We start from the raw sequence: 12,688 nt of genomic DNA, 5'->3' as shown, positions 1-12,688 counted from the left end.
AGTATATTTTCCTGCATTACCAGTAGCATCCCAATCACATTTTGAGGGTTTTGGTGAAGTATTGTAATCAGGATGGGTCATTAAATGTCCTCACCCTTGAGAAGCATATGTAATAGAGCATTTATGAGCATCATAATAGGTAGTAAGTTTTCTATCTTTCTGATTTTGCTCTATTGCTTTTAGGGGGCCCCATTATGACTGTTATTGCTCTACACTTATTATTTTTTTGAATAGTAAAAGCACACCCTTGAATACTGTTGGCAGTAATCTTTGTATTGGGTCTAATCCATTGTATCATTGTTTCTATATCCAGGAGAAGTGTTGGGGCTGATGATTTACTATTCTCTCTGAACTTATTAAAAGATTAGATGAGCAAGCATTTATTTTTAATCCTTCCATTAATGCATACTGTCATAGTCCAACTCTGACTATTCTACCAAGCATTGTGCCCATCCCTTACTGAGATTTCCATGTACATTCTGCGGGTTGAGGTGATCTTTCACCAGATCATTGCCACATCAAATTTCATTTTCCTTGAGCATCAGATAAAAGATTACGTTTATGGGCATCATCAGTACTAAGTGCTCTACCCATAAGATTTTGTGCAATGAAGTCTATGATTCAGACAGGTCCCATTACTACTTTTACTGCCCTTGGTTTATTCTCTATTTTTGGAATTGTAAAGATACATTCTTCAATATTATTGACAACGGCTTCATTATTGGGATATTACTTGTCCATTGTATTGTTGGTGTTTTATCCAAATTTGCAACACCATAGCAGAATTCTGTGGACACAATTACCCAGAAGAGCCAAGATGAATAGAACCACATCTTCTACCATTTGGCTTTCCTTTATCTGAAAATAGAAGTAACAAAAGACCCCTTTTCTTTTATATCACAATATAAAAACTTTAAAAAAAAATCCTCCTTTTTCCATAAACTTATATTATTTAACATATTTATAATTTTATACTTATTTTAACAATTGCCTTATTTACCTATGCTAATATTAACAATATATTATTTATTATTTTAACAGTTACATTATATCTACATTTTCCCTAATACTAACTATATTTTCTTAGCTAAACCTACTCTAATATTTCCCTAACATTAACAATTATTGTAAAAATATTTCTTCTTAAACATTAACTATTATTAGATTGTTGGAATCCTACGATGATAACATTAAGTTGTTCTCCAAAGCACCCGGCTGTTGACATCAATTAAACAATTCAGTACTTCTATTATATCACTGCCTATAATTCCATATGCCACTACTCCTTGATGCACAAGGCAAAATCTAGTGTTTACCTGTCTTTGGCCTACGCTAATTAATATTGGCACACTTAATGGAATAAGAAATTGTCCTCCCACTCCATTTAACTCACAAAACTCTTGTGAAGCAAATGGCATTAAATCAAATTCCATATTGATGTTTAAAATTGTGTGCAAGAAGGCTATCAGCATTTTGGGCTGTATAAGTAGGGGCACTGCCAGCAGATTGAGGGATGTGATCATTCCCCTCTATTTGACATTGGTGAGGCCTCATCTGGAGTATTATGTCCAGTTTTGGGCCCCACACTACAAGAAGGATGTGGAAAAACTGGAAAGAGTCCAGCGGAGGGCAACAAAAATGATTAGGGGGCTGGAGCACATGACTTATGAGGAGAGACTTAGGGAACTGGGATTGTTTAGTCTGCAGAAGAGAAGAAAGAGGGGGGATTTGATAGCTGCTTTCAACTACCTGAAAAGGGGTTCCAAAGAGGATGGATCTAGACTGTTCTCAGTGGTAGCAGATGACAGAACAAGAAGTAATGGTCTCAAGTTGCAGTGGGGGAGGTTTAGGTTGGATATTAGGAAAAACTTTTTCACTAGGAGGGTGGTGAAGCACTGGAATGGGTTACCTAGGAAGGTGATAGTGTCTCCTTCCTTATAAGTTTTTAAGGTCAGGCTTGACAAAGCCCTGGCTGGGATAATTTAGTTGGTCCTGCTTTGAGCAGGGGGTTGGACTAGATGACCTCCTGAGGTCCCTTACAACTCAGATATTCTATGATTCTATGATTCTATGAAAATTGACAGGGATGAGCCCATATCGATATAACACAACATTTCTACTCCTATTTTGGGGGTGTTAAAATAATTGGAACTAACAGCCTTCTATTTTGATCTAAAATAACTGTGTGATTATCATTTGGGGTATTGCTTCTTCTTCTGTTTCTTCCTCTATTCCACTGTTCTCCTCACAGCTTCCTTCCATAGCCTCTAACGTATTTTCCAACTCTTCCTACGTCATGTTCATTAAGTCTAGCATTTCCTACTTATCAATTCCTGGTATATTTCTGAACAAATTTCTGGCCATGCTCTTTCTTATTTCCTTTCTTTTCTTTTCTGCCTTTCTTACTTGCTACTCTCCCCTTTTCCCTATTTATTTAAGACAAAAAGTATTATTATTATTATTCTCTTATTTAACTTATATAATCTACTATTAGTTATTTTATTCCTATTGCTATTACTGATTTATTATCCATCTTATTTGCTATGTTATCTTAACTTATTTCTATAATTATTATTGCCACTAAACTTATTCTGTGCTTATAGTTATTATTTATTACTAAACTTAACACTTATTTACTACTTGATTAAACTTTACTAGGTACTTAGTTATTCATTTTTTTTACTTGTATTGCTCTGTTCCCCTGCATTCCATAGTCCTTTTGCAGTTATATCAATCATTCAATTCAACCTTTTTATAACATCTGTTTCAATAAGTCCTCTACGGCCAATTCTCTTGTTTGCCAAACCAAATCTTACATTATCTATCCTTTTAACTATGTTGATGGATAGAGGAATACTTGAAGGAATGTCTATCTGTTCTCCTATAAGCATATACATGTCTCCTGACATATATTATATATTATCTACATTTATTGCTGTATTGTTTAATGAAAGAAACAATCCAGTATCCATATAGCAGAGTGTTTCAGTTTCTGCTTCAGTAATTCGAATTGGAACCAATGGTCTGTCATATCAATCTAAATATATCTGGGATACAATTAATGGAGAGGTTTCTTCCTCTTCAGATTCCTCCTCTATTCTCCACTGTCTTCATTATCTGTTATTTCTACTTCAGCTGGTCTTATAAGTTCATCTGCTGGCATATCTAGATCTAGTAAATCTTTCATCTCTTCATTATTCATCAGATTTCCCATTTCCTCTTCATTCATATCTCGCACTTCCCCAAAATATGCTTCCATGTCATCTCATTTAGCTATTCTTCCCTTTTCCTTCTCTAGGAAAAGAAAATGTACTATTTACTTATGTATCCATTTGCATACTTTTTCTTACTTATAAAACATTTCTTTCTAAGTCTATTGAGCATTGCAGTACCGTCAGAATATCCATTCCCATTATTCCAACTCTGTTCTCCCCTAGGTTCATGACTCCAAAACATATACTATATACTGTCTCATTTCCCATCTAACCATTAGTGGCAATGTTTGCAGAATTTCATTTGATATTCCTAATACCCCTTGTCCTGTCACTATTTCTGGGGAGAAATATGGGAGGAAGTTTGCCGAATTATGTATATTATTTAACACTGAGTATAAGATCCTGTGTCTAGATAGCACAGGTGTTTGATTTTTCTGTTATCTATGCTGAATTTTGCAATCAGTCTTCCTTTATGATCTCTCCATAAAGGAATTATTACTTGAGGTGATTGCCCCTCCAATTGGTAACTTGTGCTATAGTTTGGATGATTGGTCTACTCTCTAACTCTGATTAATTGGTTCCACTATAGTTAGACTTTCCAAAAAATCATCTAAATCTTGCTCTGTCCAATCTGGAGATGAATACCACCTCTCCTTATCCCATATCTCATTCTGCATTCCTTCTCTTTGCATTTTTTCTATTTTATCCTTTTTCTGTCCATATGATAAGAGAAATATCTTTATTACTATTTTAGTTCCCTCTTCCATCTTTTCAGTTGTGATGAATGAAACCATTTAGACATCTCTCTTTTTCTATTAATTATTATTATTATTGAAATTTATCAGATCTAAATATTCTATTTTTTATTTTTAATCAAAACATATTGGACAGGAACCTAACACTCTATTTTTACTTCATAAAGTCCTTATAATTTTTTATTGCCATTGAGGATCCAAATTAATTCCTATTCTTTGTACTAACTAAAAAAATGTGGCACCTGTTTCTATTAACATATCTGGATGCTCCCCTATTAAATTCTACATATCCAATGGGTCTTCCTCAATCATCTGGTTTTAAAAGTGCCACTAGATCAGCATGATCACTCCTGAGGTCCCTTCCAACTCTGGTTTTCTCTGATTCTATGACATCAGGGAGATAGGAAGTGCTTGACCTCCCTACACTTGATCTCTGGAGCATGGCTGAGTCATAGATATGCTCCTTTCATGGTTAGCTAATTTCTGAAGCAATTTGCCAGTAGGCAACCGTTCAATTTGATTTATAGGCTCATACTGCAATAACTTTTTCCAAAGCCAAACTTTTCCAGAATCACAAACTTTTCCTTCTTTATAAGGGCCAAATTTTCTATTTTTATTTTCTCCTTTATTTTGCCTGCTTTGCTGGTTTCCTTGTCCTTTTAGACCATTATTGGAAAAGGTCGCCACTGATACTCCTTTAGGTTTTTTCCTTGGTGGTGGCCATCCTTTCTGTATTTTACCTTCACCTGTTTCTATACTGTTTAAAGTAGTGTCTGAATTATTAAACATTACTGCTGTTTTTATTGTTATACCAAATTGTGAAACTAATGCTTCTTCAGATTGTAATACTTTACATACCATGGTACCTTTCTGTTTATGCATTAATTCCCAAGTCACACGTGACTCTGGTTTTTCTTCTATCCATTATTCCTCTTTAGGAAAACTTCTTACAAAATCAGAATCCCCTTCTGGAAAGAAAGATTTCATCTTTCTTTTCCAGCTATTCATATTACTTTCAAAGGGGAATCCAGAAAAGGTTTCTGAACTTGTACCAGGGCTGATCTTGTTCTCTTCTTTCGCTCCTGTGAGTTCAACTTAGATACTCACCACAGCACTGCTTTCCTGAGCTGTGCTTTTAACTACCTGCATAGCCAGCCATTCTTCCTGTAAGCAAGCCTCTTTTTACTGGCGATATTCATGGTCAGTTATAGTCTGCTGGTTCTGTGACCTCAGAACCAGATCTACTACTTCCTATATGGTCATACGTTTTCCCCTAAAACAGCAATCTGGTTTTTCTAATTCTTTAAGCCATTGCTTATCACAAGTGTGCTGCAGCTTTTCACTCTGCAGCCCAATCTTCATACCTTCTTCCTGTTATGTGGAGTTCTCAGCATCAAGCTGAACCCTCTCCTCACAACATAACTTCAGTTGCTGCCCTCGGACACAGGGCAGCACAGCCTAATGGCTAGAGTCAATATGGCAGGGAAAGGTGGGAGCACCACTAGGGGGGGTTGATGGCCTGGGAAGAGGAGCCTGGGCCTGCCCGACTCCACTGGGCCCTGACCCAGGGACCTAACAGTGATGAGTGGTCCATCATTTGGTCAGCATGGAATCCCATCAAAACACGCTGACCTCTCTTAGGTGGGAGATACCACTCGCTCACCCTCCCTGGGTCACTTCCTACTGTAGTTCCAAGAGCTGCTGTTCATGGGGTATCAGGATCTCCGAGCTCCTCATCATGGATGGTCCTTTGTGGCTCCTTGGGCTCTAAGCCTCCAATCTGGCTTGCAGGGTCTCTGGCTCTTGCAGACAGGGCTGTGGCAGCTCTTCAGCTGTAGCTTCGGCCGAAGATCCTTCCTCTCTAGCAGTTAGCCCAGAATGAGCCGGACTGCTCCCTTTTATACTAAGGCAGCAGTTGGAGCATGCCCAGCACAGCCTGAAGGGTGGGAGTTCTGCCGCCCACAGTATGGGGTTAACCTTTCTTCTCCAGTGTAGGGTATGCACACCTTTTAACACAACCCCCCCCCTTAAGAGGTGGGTGGTTGGTTCCTATCTCCTCTCCTCCTAGCCTGGAGAAGATGTCCACACTGGCATGAGCCTTAGCAGGTTGATGACAGATGTGGAAATCATATGATTAGAGTGAGAGGGGGGTTGTCCTGGGGTTGGTGTCATTCACGCTGTGCAGCCACTGGAGGGGTGCATGTTCAGTAATCTATGTGAAGGTGCTGCCGAGTAGATAGTAGTGCAGGGCGTTAATAGCCCATTTTACCTCCAAGGCCTCTGTTAGGGTTCCCTCCCCACTCTGAACTCTGGGGTACAGATGTGGGGACCCGCATGAAAGACTCCCTAAGCTTATATTCTACCAGCTTAGGTTAAAACTCCTCCAAGGCACAAATTCCTTTCCTTGTCCTTGGATGGTATATTGCTGCCACCACCAAGTGATTTTCACAAAAATTCAGGGAACGGTCACTTGGAATCCCTATCCCCCCCAGTATATCCCTCCAAGCCCCTTCACCCCCTTTCCTGGGGAGGCTTGAGACTAAAATACCAACCAGTTGCCTTAGCAATGTGAGGACAGACCAGACTCTTTGTCTTCTGGACACTGAAATCAATCAGGTTCTTAAAAGAAGAACTTTATTTATAAAGAAAAAAGTAAAAGAATCGCATCTGCAAAATCAGGATGGAAGGTAACTTTTACAGGGTAATAAAAGGATCTAAAACACAGAAGATTCCCCTCTGGGCTCAGCTTCACAATTACAAAACAGGAATGAAACTACCTTTTTAGCACAGGAAAATTCACAAGCCAAAACAAAAGATAACCTAAAACATTTCCTTGCCCTACTCACAGTTTCTGTGGTTTTATATGTATTATTCTAGGTATATGTTTCAGGAGATATTGTACCTGCTTGGCTTCTCTCTCTGTCCAGAGAGGGAACAACCCACAGAACAACAAAACAAATTCTTCCCCTCAAGATTTGAAAGTATCTTCTTTCCTTATTGGTCCTTCTGGTCAGGTGCCAACTAGGTTATTTGAACTGCTTATCCCTTTACAGATAAGTCAATCCAGTACAGCTGCTAAGCATACATAAAGGTTGCTACTGTTCTCCCTATATTTGTGACGACCTTCTTCTTGATCATCAAGTAATATGTTTCTCTAGAAATAGCTTACGACTCAGATACAAGATGGGATGTTCTTCCCCATTGATTTCCTGTGATAAGACAGCCCCTAATTCCACTTCAGATGCATCCATTTGCAGTATGAAGTCATTTGAGAACTCTGGATGTATGAGAACTGGTTCCTGAGCTAGCCATTTCTTCAGGGTCTGGAATGCCTCCTCGCACTTACTGGACCACCACACTTGTCCAGGTTGAGAGTTTTTGGTCAGGTCAGAGAGGGGGGCCACTATTATTGGAAAGTGAGGCATGAAGGAACGATAGTATCTGGCTAACCTCAGGAATTGGCACACTTGCCTTTTTGTTGTCAGCCTTGGGGTATCAGTTAGAGCTCACACCTTGTCAGTCAGAGAGTGTACCTTGCCCCCTCCCACTATACACCCAAGGTAGGTCTATCTGAGATGACATTTTGCAGGGTTGGCCGGGAGACCTGCCTCCTGAAGGACCTTGAAAATGCTGGTTAGGTGTCGATGGTGGTCCTCCCTGCTCCTGCTGTAGATCACAATGTCATCTATGTATGTTGCCACATATTGGTTGTGAGGCTGCAGTGCTCAGTTCATCAGTCGCTGGAAGGTAGCAGCTGCCCCATGTAGTCTGAAAGGCACTGTTATGAACTGGAAGAGGCCATATGGAGTAGGAAAGGCAGTCTTCACCTGGAAGTTTCGTGTCAGGGGTATCCGCCAATACGCCTGTTAAATCTAAGGTCAACAAATATTTGGCTCCCCCTAATCCAGGAGTAGGCAATAATTTTTGCAGAGAGGACATTCCATGAATTTTGGTAAGTCATCATGGGCTGCACATTTCTTATTAATGAAATTACCTCACCATCTATTGTAAAAAGACCCCATTATGTTCTTTACACAACAAAGTAATTACACTTAATAACAATTAACTGAATACATGGTTATCCAAAGATTATTTTAGAAGGCAATTTATATTGTAGACCATTTTGTGAACACTTATAAATTTTGTAATAACAACACTAATGCTAAACTTTTACTTACAACTTACGTTCATTATTAAAATTAAGTATAAAAGACGAAATGAAACTCACTCAGCGTGAAGAAGAAAGTCTTTGATGGGCATTAACAAGGGAGGTGAAGACAGGTGTCATTTCTGTTGTTGCAATGTGGAGCACTGCTGCAAGGTAGTCATCACTGATCAAAGATGTGTTCTTTGATTTATTGAATTTCATCACAGAAAATATCTGCTCTCCGATGTAAGTTGATCCGAACAGTACAAACATCTTTTGGGCATAAGCTTTGATCTTTGGAAAGTTCTGTTCATTGAGACATGCATAAAACCTCAGAAGTGGTGCTGATGTGAATTGCTCTGCAAGCAATGCATCACACTGCAAGTGAATAAGCTCAAGTTGGAGGTCACTTGGAGCATTGTTCATATCACATGTGAAGGAGAAGAACAAAGCCATATCATTTTCTATCATTCTAAAATCTTCGAAACAGTGAGAAAATTCAGCATGCAGAGCGAGCAGTAACTACATGTATCTTTACAGGTTCTGGTCAGATATTATAATCTGTTGCAAAGTGGAGAAGTGTGTGAACTGCTTATTTCCAATCTGATGGGGGAAAAGCAGCAACTTTGTCATGAAAGACTTGACAAGGGAATGAATACATGTCATGAGCATGTCAGTCTCGAATTCAGTTAGTTCATGTGACCCGTAACGTCAATGGCAAATGCAAAATCAGAGAGCCAGTTCACATTGTTCTATTGAGGGAAATCCACATCTTTTCCTTTCATTAAGAAAAAAAATCAATCTCTGCTTTCAGATCCCGCACTCTTTTCAGAAATTTCCCCAATCTAAGCCATCTAATATTTGTATGGTACTGAACATCCCTGAGCTCTGACTCAGACTCCTCCAGCAGCGAGACAAATTGCCTGTGGCTTATTGCTCTGCTCTAATAAAGTTGACCAGTTTTGCAACTGTACCCGTGACGTTGTTTAATTTCAGAATACTTTTGCAGAGGACTTCTTGGTGAATAATGCAACGTAGAAAAATTATTTTCTGCTCTGGGTTTGTTTCTGTCACTTGATCTTGTATTCTTTTCAACAATCCAACGTTTTTACCTGTCAGATTAGGACTTCCATCAGTGGACACACTTGACAATTTCTTCCACTCCAACCTCACTCAGGTGGGAGATACCACTCACTCACCCTCCCTGGGTCACTTCCTACCATAGTTCCAGGAACTGCTGTCCGTGGGCTGTCAGGGTCTCCGAACTCCCTTCCAAAATCTTACTGGCTAGGTAATAATTTAACCTGAGTATAATTACAATCTTAGTCACATCTGAGTGACAAGTTTCACTTGCCTTTCAAACCTGCATGGTTGCCAGACCATTCTTAAATTTTCTCACAAATTCTAATCGCCCGTTTATTTGGATGATTGCTCACTGCCTCTTATACCACCGATCTTAGCCAGTCACTGGGACTAGGACTCTAGTGGCCCACCAACCCCAACCCATCACTGGGATCAGGACTCTAGTGGTTTTAGCAATGAGGTACTATACCTATTCTACCTATTCTACGGGACAGAGCCTGACTCCAGAGGCTTTCTCCTTCCGACCCCAGAACCTGCCTCCCTTTCAGTTAGGTTCTACCCTCCTTGGGGTCCTCCAGGAGCAGAAAATAAACAAACAAAATTGTTCTTGTGATCACCCCCCTCCTTTTGTAGTTGTGATCACTTGAACACTCAAAACCAAAAACTCTATTAGAGTCTGACTTCTGAGGCTGTCATAAACAGATAGTTAAGGGTTAATAGAACAGGAGTACTTCATGTCTCTTTTGACTGTAAAGGGTTAACAAGATCAGTGAGCCTGGCTGTCACCTGACCAGAGGACCAATCAGGGGACAGGATACTTTCAAATCTTGAGGGAGGGAAGTTTTTGTGTGTGCTGTTAGTGTTTGGTTGTTGTTCTCTCTGGGTTCTGAGAGCGACCAGACGTGCAACCAGATTTCTCTCCAATCTCCCTGATACAGGCTCTTGTATGTCCAGAATAGTAAGTACTAGGTAGATAAGGCGAGTTAGGCTTATGTTTGTTTTCTTTATTTGCAAATGTGTGTTTGGCTGGAAGGAGTTCAAATTTGTAGTTTGCTGAAAGGATTTTAATTTGTACTTGTATACTTAGGCTGGGAGGGTATTCCCAGTGTCTATAGCGGAAAGACCCTGTAACATATTCCATCTTAAATTTACAAAGATAATTGTTACTGTTTTTTCTGTCTTTAATTAAAAGCGTTTCTTGTTTAAGAACCTGATTGTTTTTTATTCTGGTGAGACCTCAGGGGACTGGGTCTGGATCCACCAGGGAACTGGTGGGTAGAAAGGAGGGAAGGGAGAGAGAAAGGTTAATTTTCTCTCTGTGTTAGGATTACTTTCTCTCTTAGGGAGAGTCTGGGAGGGGGAGAGAGAAGAAGGGGGGAAGGTGCATTTTCCTCTCTGTTTTAAGATTCAAGGAGTTTAAATCACAATGATCTTCCAGGGTAACCCAGGGAGGGGAAGCCTGGGAGAGGCAACAGTGAGGGAAAGGGTTTACTTTCCTTGTGTTAAGATCCAGAGGGACTGGGTCTTGGGGGTCCCCGGGCAAGGTTTTGGGGGGACCAGAGTGTACCAGGCACTGGAATTCCTGGTTGATGGCAGAGCTACAAGTACTGAGCTGGTAATTGAGCTTAGAGGAATTCATGCTAGTACCCCATCTTTTGGATGCTAAGGTTCAGAGTGGGGTATTATACCATGACAGAGGCCTTCTGCTTCCTCCCTGGTGCCAGATCTTTATGACCATAGAATTATCCACTGTAACTATACTGATCCCGTAGATCAGTCTAAAATGTGTTCACCACGATTACAGGATTATATTTTTTATTATACTGACCCTTTCACCAGCCCTAACTAGTATTCTAGGCTTCCTGATTTTACTGGGGTGATTGGTTGAGCATCAGTATAAATGACAATTAATTGTTAATTGCTAAAACTTTACCTGGGTTTCTTTACTTTTCTTTTAAGTACCTGATCTTTGGTGCATCATCCTTTCCTGAATCCAGCCTGAATGAAAGGCATCTGAGGACTGACTACTCATTAATCTGGATTAGAATTACTCTCTGTATCATTTTATAGGTAAAATACAGCAGAGAAATCAGTCTGTAGCTCTTTGAGTCTATCAGTGGTTTCTGTGGCTTGGGAACAGCTATGGTCTTTCCTCTGCACTGGACTTTTGGGATGCTACAGTCCTGGGTACAGAAATTCAGAAATTGAAGCAGCAACTTTTGATTGTTGGCCCAAAGCGAGAGACAAGTTTGTTATGGATGTTACGTAGATTAGGAGCATTGTTAGGCTGCAATTGATGTATAAACAGATCGAACTCTTGATCACACTCAGAGCCTGAATCTCTAAGCAAACATCAATTTTAATTGCATGGCTAAAAAATTCTCCATTAGGAGCACTGCCGTTGGCCACCAGCTGAGATGCAATAGAGTTTACAGGGATATTCCCTCTTGCCTAGACTACAATCTTCTTTCAGTCTCTTAACAGATTGCCAGGCTTTGTGACTAGAATGCATGAAGTTCAATTTGGAGACAGTTTCCTTTCACTGTTCTTGCATGGTTTGATCTAGAAGGTAAAAAAGGCTCTCTCCACTTTTGTCAAAAATCTCCTGTTCATTTTTTTCTGGATTTAAATTCCGGATATAGTCTGAGTGCATCAGATGGCTATCCAGAAATTAATTGTTAATGTAATCCCTGAGCTATAGGTTTCACTGACTTAAAAACTGTATATAATAAATGAAGAATTAGTATGAAAAATAATGTAGGAAACAGGTCAACAAAAAAAGAACTGATAACATGTGCAACATCTAATTAATAGGATTAAAAGACTGAAGCTTAGAAAAGAAAAAAAATCATTGAATGAGAAAAGTTAAAAGAGATTGTCACTTGGGATCCAAAGGAAATAATTTTTTAATGAGCCTAGATGGACATGTAGGAAAGAACCCAGAGCTTTAAGAGCCTTAAAAATAGAAGTAGTCTTTATCTGGTGATTCTTCAATGGGATCACTTGCCTGAATAAACATTAATCACGTGAGTAAAGTTTGCAGGATCAGACCCCGAGAGGGAGGGGGAAAAAACACATAAAACACTATAAAGCAAAGGAAATGATGCATATTTTTAGAGTCTATAAAATGAATGTTACCAACGAGAGTAAGCAGAGCACAGTTGAACCTAAATGTGTTCAGCAACAAAAGCTTTTGGTTTTGGAAATTTATCCAGACAAATGAGGAAATATATCAAAAGTTGCTCCTTCAAAATATGCTCATATAAATGGTTATTTATGAGTGCAAGGGCTCATGTGTATGCACAAAGACCTGTTTCACATGCAAAACAAATATTTGACAAAAACACTATACATATCAATACATCAATCTCAATGCACTTTACAACATTAATTATGTCTCACAAAATCCATGTGAAATAGGTACTGTAAAGATTATTATACTGTACCTATTTAATAGATTTTACAATGGCAATTTCCTGATTGCACAT

The sequence above is a fragment of the Gopherus flavomarginatus genome, chromosome 3 (genome assembly GCF_025201925.1).
Source record: "Gopherus flavomarginatus isolate rGopFla2 chromosome 3, rGopFla2.mat.asm, whole genome shotgun sequence".
In the NCBI taxonomy this organism is placed as follows: domain Eukaryota; kingdom Metazoa; phylum Chordata; order Testudines; family Testudinidae; genus Gopherus; species Gopherus flavomarginatus.
This window is presented reverse-complemented; position numbering follows the sequence as displayed.